Source organism: Sciurus carolinensis, assembly GCF_902686445.1.
Source record: "Sciurus carolinensis chromosome 14 unlocalized genomic scaffold, mSciCar1.2 scaffold_126_arrow_ctg1, whole genome shotgun sequence".
NCBI classification, from domain to species: domain Eukaryota; kingdom Metazoa; phylum Chordata; class Mammalia; order Rodentia; family Sciuridae; genus Sciurus; species Sciurus carolinensis.
In genome coordinates this window covers 1248909-1265341 of record NW_025920111.1, presented here as the reverse complement: position 1 = coordinate 1265341, position 16433 = coordinate 1248909, and the positions used below count along the sequence as shown (strand labels likewise).

The 16433-nt window shown below is 38.4% G+C and overlaps 1 pseudogene; it reads right to left on the bottom strand.

Moving 5' to 3' along the window:
• Positions 1-16022, bottom strand: part of LOC124973350 (chromodomain-helicase-DNA-binding protein 1-like) — a 73116-nt pseudogene extending 57094 nt beyond the window's left edge.
• Between the last annotated feature and the right edge of the window lie 411 nt (positions 16023-16433).

The window sequence follows — 16433 nt, the reverse complement described above, 5'->3', positions numbered from 1 at the left end:
CAAAGCCAGGAAGGTCAGGAACTTCCTGTTCCTCCATGAATTTCATTCATCCCCAAAGCAGACTCTTTACAGAGACAACATGCTTAGGCTTTCACAAAACAATGCAACCCTGTGTGGTGGACACTGGCAGCAAGATACTTCAATTTACTGTTCATATTATGAATCTCATCAGCATGGTGGCCACTGAGTTCTAAGTTCAGCCAAAGTACTGGCATGGAGAGTACAGTCATTTTGATTTATTTCATGAGCAATAAAGTAATTCAAAATAATTTTTTTCCTTGATTGAAAGCATACACTGTAGGATACCATTTAAACAATTTTAACATAAAACTTTCTATAAATGTAATATTTATTTTAATACAGAGTATTTTAGCATGATTATCTTAATGATAGCTAACATTTAGTAAGTACATTTTAAGCACCAAACACTGTGAACATTACATATATTATTTGTGATTGCCATCTTCTCTTAATGAAACAGAATCATGATTATTGACAACAGAATATGGTATTTTGATTTAATATGGTGATCCTTTTAGGGATGGTTTAGAAGAGGGACAGGGCTTCTTTTACCTACACTAAATTGTACAATATACTCACCTTATTAATGTGTTTTATGCTAGATTTTTACATAGCTTTTATACTAAGGTTTGGTTAATTTTTTACATTTCCAGAGACACTTATTTATTAAATCATCCTAAGAGAACAAAAAAAATGATACTGGATCATTTTTGGTTCTTTTGTAGAAAGAAAGTTTGGAGAATTTATGATCTCACACAAGTTAACAGCACTTAGACTGCCATTATTTTGGAGTAACCGGCCCTCTTGACCTTTTTTTTCCCAAAAGAATTTTCTGAAGATTCACCAATTGTTCAAAGGGTTTTCTCTCTTCCTTACTGGGCTCCTTAGAATAATCTTTACCATCAAATAAATACATATGGTTCTTTAAGAATATAAAACACAAAGTGAGAAATGTTAAAACATTGAAAAATAGGTTAATGCTATTCAAAGCAATAACTAGGTGAATAAGAGAATAGCCCATACTCTAAATGGATGAAGTCAAGTTTGTGATAAAGGCATTTCATTTCCTGTTGCACCAATACTGATGAGTTTGGGTTCTACACATGTTCACTTTTCAAAGGACAGAGCATTGGCTTAAACTTCTTTGGTCCATCCTACATGATGTGGGAATCTCTGCTGAATCCCTCTACAATGCTGAGTCTCAAATAATTCTTTCATTCCACAAATATTCCCAGTCCAAATCTCACTGATTTTCAAGATCTCCTAATAAAATCTCAACATTTTTAGTCCAAACACACTTTTAATACTCAACTCTTTTTCTCTTTTTCTATAATATTAAAAGGAACAAGGGGCAAATCTATGAGAAAATTTTTTAAAAATCACAAAATATAATTCTTTAGATGTATAATATTCTCTGTAGATCTCACAAAGAATCTTTATGTTTCTTACCTCAATCCTGGTATAACTAACCCCATTATGAAAGAGGAAACTGAGATTCACACAGGGATTAAAGTGTTCCTTAATTCTCTCTGCTACAAAATGAACAATGTAGGTTTTTCTGATTCTAAGATCAGTATGTTCTTTTCAGTAGCTTATTGTGTATAGAAAAGTAGAGAGAAAACAGGCTTGCAAATAATTATGGCAAAAACAACAAGGAAAATAGTATAATTTTTTTTCCTTAATTTTTGCAGTATTTGAGATCAAACCCAGGGACTCACACTTGCTAGGTAAGAGCTCCACCACTCAGTGACACCACCAGCTGATATAGTACTATTAGGTAGCACTTTATGCTATCAGAGCAATTTCACATCTATTACCACATTTGATTTTTGAAGCTGTGTAAAAGAGTAAAGAAGACATTAATAGACTGTTTTAGAGATGAAGACACAAAAACCCAATGAGGTTGGGTGATCTGCCAAGATCATGAATCAAGTGATAAAAAACCTAGACCAATAACCACAGATAGGTAAGATAATGATTAAAAAGTGAAGTGTATTTAGTAACACATGTTACCAAATAATGTATTTTCACAGCATTATGAAATCAACTCTAAGTATATTTTCCCTAGAGAGTATGAAAGCAAAATATTTCATTCTCAAGAGAACAATTGCTTCACACTTGTACCCAAATCTAACCAGCTGTAATACTAATTGGCATTTCCTACTTAAATCAGCAGGGGGCTTTCAGTGAGGCACACTATCAACAAGTGGAAAAAAATAAATAGCTGAGATGTGTCAAATATGATCAACATATATATCATCAAACTGCATGAAGGGGCGGGCCAAGATGGCAGACTAGAGGGCGGCTGCATTTCACGCTGCTCCAGGACGCAAGATTCAAAAGAGGAGATAGTGAGAGACTTGGGACCAACTCAAAGCTGCCGGGTGAGTCTCTCCTGTTGGGGAGGCGTCCCGGATGGGGCGGTAGACCCTGAATGCAGGGAATTTGTGAAGTGGAGTTGCTCGGCGAGACGCCCCTCCCCCCGCTGGAGCGGTAAACACGGACAACTGGGATCATCGTAGAGGAGGCGGCTCAGCATAGCGCTTGGACTCGAGCAGCCGCTGTGGTTCCGGGTGGCTGCCTGGGGAGGAGCTGCGTGGCGAGCTGTTTGGACCCACAACAACCATTTCTGAACACCGGGGGGTTGCCCGGAGGAAGAGGAGGAGCACGGCGGGACGCTTGGTCTAAGAGTGACTGCATCAGAACCACGGGCGGTTGCCAGAGGAGGAGCTGCATGGTGAGCTGTTTGAACTCAGAGTGGGCGCTCCTGAGTGCTGGGGGGCTGCCCGGAGGAAGAGGAGGAGCGCAGCATGTTGCTTGACCTGGGAGTGACTGCATCAGAGCCGCAGGCAGTTGCCGGAGGAGGAGCTGCGTGACAAGCTGTTTGAACTCAGAGCAGCTGCTCCAGAACACTGGTGGCCTGCCTGGAGGAGGAGAGCGGTGGGACGCTTAGTCTGGGAGTGAATGCATCAGAACCACAGGTGGTTGCCAGAGGAGGAGGCAAGTGGTGAGTTGATTGGACTAAAAGCGATTGCTCCTGAACACCGGTGGCCTGCCTGGAGGAGGAGCGTGGTGAGTCACCTGGTCTCAGTGCCACCGCTCCTGAACAAAAGGGGGGCTACCCCAAGGAGGAGGAGGAGGAACAGGGCGGGTCACTTGGACTTGGAGTGACTGCCTAGAGCTACGAGTGGTTGGCGGGAGGAGGAGACCCGAAGTGAGTTGTTTGGACTCCTAGTGACTGCGTCGGAAACCGGGCGGCTGTCCGGAGGAGGAGGTGTGTGGCGGGTCTCTGGGTCTCGGAGCTATTGTACGGGGCTCCAGGTGGTGGCTCAGGGGAGGGGCTGCATAGCCAGGCGATTGGTGCAGAGCAGGGTCCCAGGAGCTAGGTGGCTTCTTGCTGGAAGAGCCGCACAGAGACACGCCTAGGGGCGGAGCGAAGTTTCCAGGGCGGCGGGCAGATTCTCTGGGAGAGGCAGCCTAAGGAGACTCGCCTACGAAGGCTGAGGCTCCCAGGACCAGGACGTAGGTCCGGGCCCCTGGGATCATTGCAGAGGAAGACAGCCCAGCCCAGGTGGTAGTTGTAGATTGAGGGGAACCTCTAGGAGGGCAACTGACCAGCGAGACGTCCCCACCGAGTGACTCTTCCCGGCCAGGGGAGGTTTTCCCACAGGGACGGTAAAGCCAGAGACATAGGCACAAACAGGCCTTGCCTCAGCCCGCAGTCTAGTTCCCCATTGGATGACCATTGGTCAACAAGTGGAGGCACCTCTGCCCACTAGCAGGGAATATACGCCACCTGAGGGTTACCACCCCTAGAGAGGCAGCTTCTTCGTGGAGCTCTGCATTATCAACCTCCTCCAAGACTTCAGGCTACTGAAGGATAAGAGGGGATATACTAGCAATCTTCAGGGACATTATAAGTTGATAGAGGAAATCTGCAATATCTTAATGACCCACTGATTCCTGAACAATATGAGAAAACAAGGGAAGAAAATGCCCAAACAAATCTAGATGTTTCATCAATAAAATCCAACAACAGCATGGCAGAAGAAATGACAGAAAGGGAGTTCAGAATGTACATAATTAAAATGATTAGGGAAGCAAACGATGAGATGAAAGAGCAAATGCAGGCATTGAATGATCGCACCAATCGACAGTTAACAGAGCAAATTCAGGAAGCAAAAGATCATTTCAATAAAGAGATAGAGATATTGAAAAAAAAACCAAACAGAAATCCTTGAAATGAAGGAAACAATAAACCAAATTAAGAACTCCATAGAAAGCATAACCAATAGGATAGAACAGCTGGAAGACAGAACATCAGATATTGAAGACAAAATATTTAACCTCGAAAACAAAGTTGAACAAACAGAGAAGATGGTGAGAAATCATGAACAGAATCTCCAAGAACTATGGGATATCATGAAAAGGCCAAATTTGAGAATTATTGGGATTGAGGAAGGCTTAGAGAAACAAACCAAAGGAATGAACAATCTATTTGAAGAAATAATATCAGAAAATTTCCCAAATCTGAAGAATGAAATGGAAAATCAAGTCCAAGAGGCTTATATTACTCAAAATACACAAAATTACAACAGACCCACACCAAGGCACATTATTATGAAAATACCTAACATACAAAATAAAGACAGAATTTTAAAGGCTGTGAGAGAAAAGAACCAAATTACATTCAGGGGGAAGCCAATACGGATATCAGCAGATTTTTCAATCCAGACCCTAAAAGCTAGAAGGGCCTAGAACAACATTTTTCAAGCTCTGAAAGAAAATGGCTGCCAACCAAGAATCTTATACCCAGCAAAACTTACCTTCAAATTTGACGATGAAATAAGATCATTCCATGATAAACAAAAGCTAAAAGAATTTACAAAAAGAAAGCCAGCATTACAGAACATTCTCAGCAAAATATTTCATGAGGAAGAGATAAAAAACAAAGAAGCAAATCAGCAAAGGGAGGAATTATCCTAAAGGAACTGTCAAATAAAGGAGGAACCAAGATGTGTCAAAAATTTTAAATATGAACCAAATAGCTGGGAATACAAATCATATCTCAATAATAACCCTGAATGTTAATGGCCTGAATTCATCAATCAAAAGACATAGACTGGCAGATTGGATTAAAAAGAAAGATCCAACAATATGTTGCCTGCAAGAGACTCACCTCATAGAAAGAGATACCCATAGACTAAAGGTGAAAGGATGGGGAAAAACATACCATGCACATGGGCTCAGCAAAAAAGCTGGAGTATCCATCCTCATTTCAGATAATGTGGACTTCAAGCCAATGTTAGTTAGAAGGGATAAAGAAGGACATTTCATACTGCTTAAGGGAAGCATAAATCAGCAAGATATAACAATTATAAACATCTATGCCCCAAACAGTGGCTCATCCATGTATGTTAAACAAATCCTTCTCAATTTTAGAAACCAAATAGACCATAACACAATAATAATGGTGATTTTAACATGCCTCTTTCACCACTGGACAGATCTTCCAAACAAAAATTGAACAAAGAAACCATAGATCTCAATAACACAATCAATAATTTAGACTTAACAGACATTTATAGAATATACCATCCAACCAAGAGCGAATACACTTTCTTCTCAGCAGCACATGGATCCTTCTCTAAAATAGACCACATATTATGCCACAAAGCTAATGTCAGCAAATACAAGAAGATAGAGACACTACCTTGTATTCTATCAGATCATAATGGATTGAAGTTACAAATTAATGAAAGAGTAAAAAACAGAAACTACTCCAACACCTGGAGATTAAACAATATGCTACTATATGATGAATGGAAACAGAAGATATTAGGAAGGAAATTAAAAAATTCTTAGAGGTAAACGAGAACAAAGAAACATCATATCAAAATCTCTGGGACACTATGAAAGCATTACTTAGAGGAAGATTTATTTCATGGAGCGCATTTAATAAAAGAAGTAAAACTCAAAAAAATAAAAGACCTAACACTGCAGCTCAAAGCCCTAGAAAAAGAAGAACAGACCAACACCAAAAGTAGTAGAAGACAGGAAATAGTTAAACTGAGAGCTGAAATCAACGAAATTGAAACGAAAGAAACAATACAAAAATGACAAAATAAATAGTTGTTTCTTCAAAAAAATAAACAAAATTGATAAACCTTTAGCCACACTAACAAAGAGAAGACGAGAGAAAACCCAAATCACTAAAATTTGGAATGAACAAGGAAATATCACAACAGACACGACCGAAATACAAAACATAATTAGAAGCTATTTTGAAAATCTATACTCCAAAAAAATAGAAAATTTCGAAGACATCAACAGGTTTCTAGAGACATATGAATTGCCTAAACTGAAAGAGGAGGACATACACAATTTAAATAGACCAATTTCAAGTAATGAAATAGAAGAAGTCATCAAAAGCCTTCCAACAAAGAAAAGTCCAGGACCAGATGGGTTCTCAGCCGAGTTCTACAAAACTTTTAAAGAAGAGCTCATTCCAATACTTCTCAAAGTATTCCAGAAAATAAAAGAGGAGGGAACTCTCCCAAACTCATTCTATGAAGCCAATATTACCCTGATTCCTAAACCAGACAGAGACACATCGAGGAAAGAAAATTTCAGACCAATATCCTTAATGAACATCGACGCAAAAATTCTAAACAAAATTTTAGCAAATCGCATACAAAAACATATTAAAAAGATAGTGCACCATGATCAAGTGGGTTTCATCCCAGGGATGCAAGGTTGGTTCAACATCAGGAAATCAATAAATGTCATTCACCATATCAATAGACTTAAAGTCAAGAATCACATGATTATTTCGATAGATGCAGAAAAAGCATTTGATAAAATACAGCACCCCTTCATGCTCAAAACACTAGAAAAAATAGGGATAGTGGGAACATTCCTTAACATTGTAAAGGCCATCTATGCTAAACCCATGGCTAATATCATTCTAAATGGTGAAAAACTGAAAGCATTCCCTCCAAAATCTGGAACAAGGCAGGGATGCCCTCTTTCACCACTTCTATTCAATATCGTCCTTGAAACTCTAGCCAGAGCAATTAGACAGACCAAAGAAATTAAAGGGATACGAATAGGAAAAGAAGAACTCAAACTATCCCTATTTGCTGATGATATGATGGTATACTTAGAGGAACCAGGAAATTCCACCAGAAAACTTTTAGATCTCATAAGTGAATTCAGTAAAGTAGCGGGATATAAGATCAATGCACATAAATCTAAGGAATTTTTATATATAAGCGATGAATCTTCAGAAAGAGAAATTAGGAAAACTACCCCATTCACAATAGCTTCGAAAAAAATAAAGTATTTGGGAATCAATCTCACAAAAGAGGTGAAAGACCTCTACAATGAGAATTACAGAACACTAAAGAAAGAAATTCAAGAAAACCTTAGAAGATGGAAAGATCTCCCATGTTCTTGGATAGGAAGAATTAATATTGTCCAAATGGCCATACTACCAAAAGTGCTATACAGATTCAATGCAATTCCAATTAAAATCCCAATGATGTACCTTACAGAAATAGAGCAAGCAATTATGAAATTCATCTGGAAGAATAAAAAACCCAGAATAGCTAAAGCAATCCTTGGCAGAAAGAGTGAAGCAGGGGGTATCGCAATACCAGATCTTCAACTCTACTACAAATCAATAGTAACAAAAACGGCATGGTATTGGTACCAAAATAGAAAGGTGGATCAATGGTACAGAATAGAGGACATGGACACAAACCCAAATAAATACAATTTTCTCATACTAGACAAAGGGGCCAAAAATATGCAATGGAGAAAAGATAGCCTCTTCAACAAATGGTGCTGGGAGAATTGGAAATCCATATGCAACAGAATAAAACTAAACTCATATCTCTCACCATGCACGAAACTAAACTCAAAATGGATTAAGGATCTCGGAATCAGACCAGAGACCTTGCATCTTATAGAAGAAAAAGTAGGTCCGGAGCTTCAACATGTCGGCTTAGGACCAGACTTCCTCAACAGGAATCCCATAGCACAAGAAATAAAAGCAAGAATTAATAACTGGGATAGATTCAAACTAAAAAGCTTTCTCTCAGCAAAGGAAACTATCAGCAATGCAAAGAAAGAGCCTACAGAGTGGGAGAAAATCTTTGCCAATCATACTTCAGATAGAGCGCTAATCTCCAGAATCTATAAAGAACTCAAAAATCTCTACACCAAGAATGTAAATAATCCAACTGACAAATGAGCTAAGGAAATGAATAGACACTTCACAGAAGAAGATATACAAGCAATCAACAAACATATGGAAAAATGTTCAACATCTCTAGTAATAAGAGAAATGCAAATCAAAACCACCCTAAGATTCCATCTCACCCCAATTAGAATGGCAATTATCAAGAATACAAGCAACAACAGGTGTTGGCGAGGATGTGGGGAGAAAGGTACACTCTTACATTGCTGGTGGGGCTGCAAATTAGTGCAGCCACTCTGGAAAGCAGTGTGGAGATTCCTTAGAAAACTTGGAATGGAAACACCATTTGACCCAGCTATCCCACTCCTTGGCCTATACCCAAAGGACTTAAAATCAGCATATTACAGAGATACAGCCACATCAATGTTCATAGCTGCTCAGTTCACAATAGCCAGATTGTGGAACCAACCTAGATGTCCTTCAATTGATGAATGGATAAAGAAAATGTTGTATATATATATACAATGGAATATTACTCAGCCATAAAGAATGATAAAATTATGGCATTTGCAGGCAAATGGATGAAACTGGAGAATATCATGCTAAGTGAGATAAGCCAATCTCAAAAAACCAAAGGAAGAATGATATCGCTAATAAGTGAATGATGACACATAATGGGGGGTGGGAAGGGTTAGTGTTGGGGTTGGAGTGGGGTTTAGGGAGGGGGGCAGGAATGGAGGAAGGAAGGACTGTATAGATGGAGGGGAAGGGTGGGAGGGGAGGGGGGAAGGGAAAAAATGGCAGAATGAATCAAACAACATTACCCTATGTAAATTTATGATTACACAAATGGTATGCCTTTACGCCATGTACAAACAGAGAAACAACATGTATCCCATTTGTTTACAATAAAAAAAAACTGTATGAAATTCTCAATTTACCATGTAATGTTCTTTTTAAAAAACTTTAGCATTAAAGGTAAAGCAATCTTACTTTTTACTTAAATTTTGGGCTGCTCTAATTACTATTCTTTAATGTTTATTTACATTATTTTTAATGATGCTCCATGTCTTTAGTCTGTTTCTAATAGGCAGCTGGAGCCCACAGGTCTAGACCCTAATCTGTATCCTGCCAGAGGTACCATTTATCACAAAGAGAACCAAGACATGGTCATTGAAGACAACATTCCAGATTTTAAACAAACTGGAGAATTTTTTGGCAGTTAGATTGTCTGGAAAAATACCTTTTTTTAGGCAGGTGAAGATATACAATCATCTTTCTAAAAACACTGCACTTTTATTTTGTTCTAGCAAATAAAATTAAATTAATATAGATGACTACAGAAAAGGGTGTAAACTTGATACTAAGGTCATCAAATATAACTTAAAAATATGACCACACACATTTATTTTTTCTCTCACCTGAAACAGCTAAATGACAATAACACACACATTTCTTTTTTTTTCTCACCTGAAACAGCTAAATGACAATAAATGAATTACTAAAAAGCTATATGAGGCAATGGTATGTTAAAATGTTCACAAACTCTTTGGAAAATGAAAACAGTTTAAGAAGAGCTGTAGAACCAAAACACAGGTATCCAGCTGGGACTAACTAGAGGGATAGAAACCCTCTCAATACTCCAAAAGCCTGGGACTCATGGTCCTTACAAGGGCACCATGATGTGGGGGAACTGAAGGGATCCACACACCAAATAATGGGAGCACCATGAGCTCTTGGATCCCTGTCTTTTCAATTTAAATAATTTTGTTGTAATGGTTTATCTTCTAAGGGTGATAAAAGAGTAATCTTCTAAGAATAAAATGAGTTGTCTAGTGATGTCTTCAAATCTGTGTGTCTGGAAAGACTCCCCCAGTGCAAAAGATGACTTGCCAACCAGTGCTGCTGGCATGAGGTCAAAAGGCTGTCCACCTGCTCACAACAGATCTATCTGTCAGCTTTGGGGCATTTCACCAGCACCCTGATCAGACAGTCACAGGACACCAGATGTTTCAGGAAAGCTGCTAATAAGAGCAAGGGATTCTTTTTGAAAAAAGAAGAGGAAGAAGGAGAAGTAAATAGAGGAAGGAGGAGAAGCAAATGGAGAAAAAGAGACAACACAGTGGGCAGGGCAACAGTTTTGAAAAGACATAATAAATATTCTCCCTGGGATATATTTTAAAAAGCTAAAATAAATGTATTCAGTGAGGATATTATATCCTTGAAATGAGAACAGGATACAAACAATAAGCAGAGAACAAAAAAGTTTTCTTGAATATAAATGTGATACTATTGTAAAAATTTTTAAAGATTAAACACAAGAAAAGTCAAAAAAACTGTGTTCTGTCAAATAATGCCAGTCACCTGAATTTTGAATTCTTCATATATCCTATAAAAATTGCGCCAATCAACAAGGATAATGAACCACCCCTAATCAAAGCCTACTACAAAATTAGGAATCAGAAACTACTCTAAACATCCATTTGTAGGTAAGTAGAGAAATGAACATCCCAAACCAGGTGAGCCAGCTCTGAAGTGCTCACTTGTCTGGGTAGGCAGACAGAGATTGCATAGGAGAAAGGACAGTGGGTTTCTAGTAGTGCCAGAGGAAATTTATTCTCCAAAATTAGAATCACACTCCAAATGGGAAAACAATGAGGATAGGTCCGAGTCCTGGTAGATCACAGCAGTGCCTACTAAAGAATCAAAAGGGAAAGGCCAGAAAGTAGATGCAGTTAAAATTTTGAGGAAGAACTGCTTTTAGGTGAGAAAGAGGTAATTTAGAAAGGGAGGCATTCTTTGATAATTTTATGGCAAAGAGAAAGAAGGAAACAAGTAGTAAAAATTGAGAATTACAAAACCAAAAACCTTTCCCAGCCCACTCCCTACCAGTAAAGGAAGCACCACCTACTGAAACCATGGTGCTTCTCTGTATTGGTTGGAGAAGAAACTCTTTTTTGTGAGGTTGGGGGTTCTGGGATTGAACTCAGGGGCACTCAGCCTCTGAGTCAGATCCCCAGCCCTATTTTGTATTTTACTTAGAGACAGGGTGTCACTGAGTTGTTTAGTGCCTTGCTTTTGCTGAGGCTGGCTTTGAACTCAGGATCCTTCTGTCTCTGCTTCTGAGCCAATGGGATTAAAGACATGCACCACCATGCTCAGCTAGAAGAAACTCTTGAAATAAGAAGCTCAGTAAGAACCCTCTCACTCCAGGCCATATTGACTCCCTATAGCTGCTGATACAGGAAAACAGTCATTTTAAAAGTTATGCAATATTAGGGAGCATGATACAAAGCCATTATGTGAAAAGAAAAAACAAAAACAAAACCCTAAAATCCCTTCAAATCTTAATTTCAAAAATTTCAGAATAGAAAAGGATAAAAAGAAAGATATTGGGGCTAGGGCTATAGATTAGTATCCAAGCATTTGCCCAGCATGGGTGAGGCAGTGGGTTTGATCCTTAGCACTGCATCTACATCTACAAAAAATGCTTTAAAATACATATTTTAACAAAATTTGAAGAAAAAAGAAAAAGGAAGACAAAATGATCTACACCTCATGGGTCTTATGAAGGTTAAATGGAAAAAGATATAAAGCACATGACATAGTTGGCAGCACTGTTGATTAACCCAAAATAAATGCCTATACATATTAGCTACAATTAAAAAAATCTACTATTGAGAAGAGAAATCAGTGTGCATAGCATCATCACAAAGACAGCATTCTTCTCCAATAAACACCAGATAAGATGTCTGCATCAAGAGAGAAAATCTACAAACTGAAGCCTTGATGACAGGACCATAAACATTAATATCATGACTTGGATTCAAAGTTCAGCCACATGGGAACAGCCAGATATATTTTCAATTTCTTGGATCAAGAAGCCTAAAGAATGTGCTCAAAATGACAATAGGGCTGGGTAGGAAAAAGAGGTCCCAGGGTGTGGGATACAGGACTTCCTATGGAGATGCATACACTCATGCCCTAGCTTGAGGTTACTGTGCCATTTGCTCACCCTAACCCCCAAATCACTTCCTTCCTCCTGCTCTCTGCTCCCTCTTCCAGCTGTAGACAAGGCATCAGAGACCCACTGGCCATTTTTTGTCTCTCCCAGGGTGAACTCCAGGTCTGTTTCATCCACGGTGCTCCCCTTAGAAGACAGCAGTTTATCAAAGCCAAATTTGAGTATTTCCCTCAACTTGAATGGAGAAAACAAAAAATCCCGTTAGTTCTCATGAAAACAAAGATCAGGATGTGGTGATCTGCTGAGTATCTAAGTGACACCAAGCATATTCCTTCCCTTGTGAACTTTCTTCTCTCCCATGGCAGATGACTTGAACCAGGCTATTGTGGGGTTAGATGAGGAATAAGCATAAAGGTGATAAATGATGACCAGAGCTATTGATTTTGATAACTATCTATAACTGCAACAAAAAAAATTATTAGCCACCAATTTCTTTTATTTTGGGGGGGATGGTAAGAATAAAATGATTTTCTGCATCTTCTATAGCACTTCTCACCAGCAATTTTTTACAAATACTTCCAGCAGTCCTGAGAGAAGTCAGAGACCCTGTTAGCTACCTTCCTACCTCTCTCACTGTCAAACTTCTTAGAAAGAGAAGATGCCACTCAGTACCTCACTTCACAATAAGCTGACTCCTTTCCTTTGCCAAATTGCTTTCCTACCTCACTACTTTATGGAACACACCTTGGAAAAACAATAACAATCCTGATCACCAAGGCCCAAAGACCCTTTCTTAATTTCAATCTCCCTGAATAGTACTGTTCACTCTCTATCCTGCCCTTTCCTCTCACTCCTCCCTAGGGGATATTCTGTCTGTTTCCTAAGGCTACAGGAACCACCCAGAAAGCTTAGATAGTATTATCTGGCTTTCACTTGCTACTTCCAACTTTACATCTTCCTAAGCACTATCACTTAAGAGTTCTGAAACAATTGGAATCCACATGATGGGCCCTCATTTGCATTTTGCCCTTTTAGTTTTGGTTAGTTATCTCTAGAGTGTCTATTTTGTAACTTGGAAACTTAAAGGTATTCTGTAGCTTAAAAACACTTGAGATAAAAACTAAGCAAGAAAATACCTGGATATATTTATATTTAGCCTTAGTATGTATGTGTGTGTGTGTATACATACAGAGAGACATATACATAAATATGTATATAAATTACTTACATTAATATATATACTTATATATTTATATATATAAACATAAAATATAAAAATACATATATATAAACCAAGGCAAATGGCTTTGGCATTTAGTAACCAAAATAGAAGAAAGTCGAGTATTTATGATGAAGCTCAGTTCATACTGGGACCCTCCCTTCCACTCCCTTGGACTTAAATCTCCTGGCTTCCCTTGCTATTGAGCACTCACAATGTGTTTTTAAGGAACTACCTTTTTTAAAAATGAAAAACAGTATATTATAGTAATTAAGAGCATGTATTTGGAAGATACAGAGTGCTTGGATTAGAGTGGCTCTGAATGATGTTTGGAAAATTTCTTAAAAATTGTAAAGATATTGTCTATGTCATTCTCCTGTTACTCTTCTTCATAAAACAACTGGAAAAAGTACACCTCAGACAATGCTTAGCACACAGTAAGCATTCAATAATTGTTCACTACATCTATATCTGTCCCTCTTTTTCTGTTGTATTCTCCTTGCAGGATAAAGAACTTGCTTTCCTTTTTCAGGACTTCTCAACTCTACACAGCTTAGATTTATCAAACCAGAACCACATCTTTTACTATTAGATTCTTTAATAATTTAAAAAATGCCCTGCTTTCTTTTGAGACAAGGTAGTGAGTTATTACCCTTGTCCTTAGAAACCATAAATAACTCATTGTCTGTATGGGGAGGAAAAAATCATACAGAAAGAGATTTTTTTGCCCCTGGCCTGGGCATGAAGTCCCACCAAGGTCCTCTCCAACAGTCAGTAGTCTACATTGGCACACAGCAGGAAGTTGTACCTGTGCACTTCACAATGATGTTCTGGTAGACCACATCACAGGGAAACCCCTAATTGAATGCCTGGAGTTCTCTACACTGGGGAAGAGTTTGAGCATCTGAGACCTCATTTCCTCTAACTCCCAATATGTTCACCTTCACTACAGCCCACAATGAACTCATCTCTCAAGGTTCTGTGAAGAAATGTATTTAGACATCTACAATATATACCTACTTCTCTCTCAAGCTTTCACCTTACATTTGTAATTGCCTCTTCAATAGTGTGAAAACAAAATGCTGCCCTGCCACTATGACAGATGAGTATGCAGAACACTAAAAATATAGAAAAAGCCAGACTCCACAGTTACTCCCTAAGGTAAACAAAAACCAAGCAAACAAACAAAACCTAGGGTTCTTCTTTCAGGTTCTAGTACCCAAAAAACTGTGAACTTTTCATGCATGTCAATTACTCCCTAAAAATAAAAAGCACTGATCCCTTTTTGCAATGCTGATGTGCAAAGATACAAGTGTATGTGAGAGAAAACTGCTTTTTTTTAACCCACGCTTGGGCTAATTGTAAACTTGATAATTCTGTTTATAATACTGTGTAATTTTTCCCCTTTTGCATACCTCTTGAATTTTTTGATAGTAAAGTCTGGTTTTTCTTGTGAACTTTTGTAAATGAAATTCCTTCCTTTTCTGAGTCTCCCTCTAATGATAATTTATATTGATTTTTACTACAAACCCTGTTGACTAAAGCCTACATTATTTTCACCTTCCTAACACTTTACCACCTATCTTCCTAATTCTATTGTCATCATTCAGGCTTAAAGCCTTAAAGTCATCTTTGAATTTGCTATCTCTCTCACTTCCTGCCTCAAAAAAAGAGTCAACTCCTGTCATTTCTTTTCTGCAATGTTTCCTACAGCAGACCTTCCCATAGCTACTGCCCTTGTCAGCTATTTCTTGCTCACTTCATCCCTGAATCATTCCAGAATTCTAGGGGTTGATCTCTGTGTATCTAATTCCTCAAAAGGACCTAGGGTACATTATAATATGGGTTCTAATTTTAGCTCAAAAGCTGCTACTATGGAATAACTTTAAGCTTTTTTCCAAAAGAGAGCTCTCTCCAGAATCTTCCACATCAGCATTTGACTCCTATCTAATTTTTGTTTCCTCAAGCAAATTAACTCTAGTCTTTCATCCATATATCCTATGGTATAATTTTGAATTCCCAGTCTTGTTCATCCTCCTCTGGGTATAAAATGAGTACTGTAAGTCACTGCACAAAGGGTCTGGGATTAAAGAGGAGGTATGGAATTAATCATTGCTGATTAAGTCATGTTCTTCTTTAAAAGCCAATAACAACAACAACAACAAAAACAAACAAACAAACAAATTCTCTCTGAGATAACTAGTGGCACACTCATTTTTAGAAACCCCAAAGAGATTATATCCTCGATGTTAAGTTACCTGCTCAAAGTCATACATCCAGTGAGTGATAAGGTATAAATCTTAATCCAAATTTGACAGTTTAAAGCCCATTCTCTTTATTCTATTTTCTCTGCCTTTAAGTTTCACACTCATTTAGCTTCTATGGCACCTTGCATGTAGTAGGTACTGAGTGGGTATGAATTAGGCTAATGAACCAATGTGTAACTGGAGACAAAGGGTGGTTAATCCTGGTACTCTTTATTTGCATTCACATTCACAGAGATTACTGATTATAAATCATGGGACTTTAAAGAAAAGAACAACATATTTTACCTGGAGGTCAGCATCAGCCAAAAATTTCTGGGCTCCAAGAGTAAAATGGTCTCCTATGATCATGTTGGTGAGCTGCAGTTTGGAAGCTGCTTTCCTATAAACTAATTCTTCCACAGTGTCTTGGTCAATCAGTTAAATAACTTTCATAGCCCTGTATGTAAGTCAAGTGAGAGCAGTGTGCTATGAGTCTGCAAAGCTGAGGAGAAAAGCATGCCATAAAAATACAGCAAAAAGGTAGCAGAACCAAAGACCATATTAAGAAAACAATTCAAAGGACATTGCTCATTTGGACTTGAGCATTTGTTAGAGAGATCTGGCCTCAACTTCTCTCTGAACCTTTCCCAAAAGAGTCAGGGAAAGAATGATGAAGTGACCACAATTGGAACTTCATTTATAGCCAAGGACAACCCTTGGCAGGCATGTTATCCTGAGGTCAAAGGGTAGTTCCACAACCTCTTAACCCCATTTTTTTCC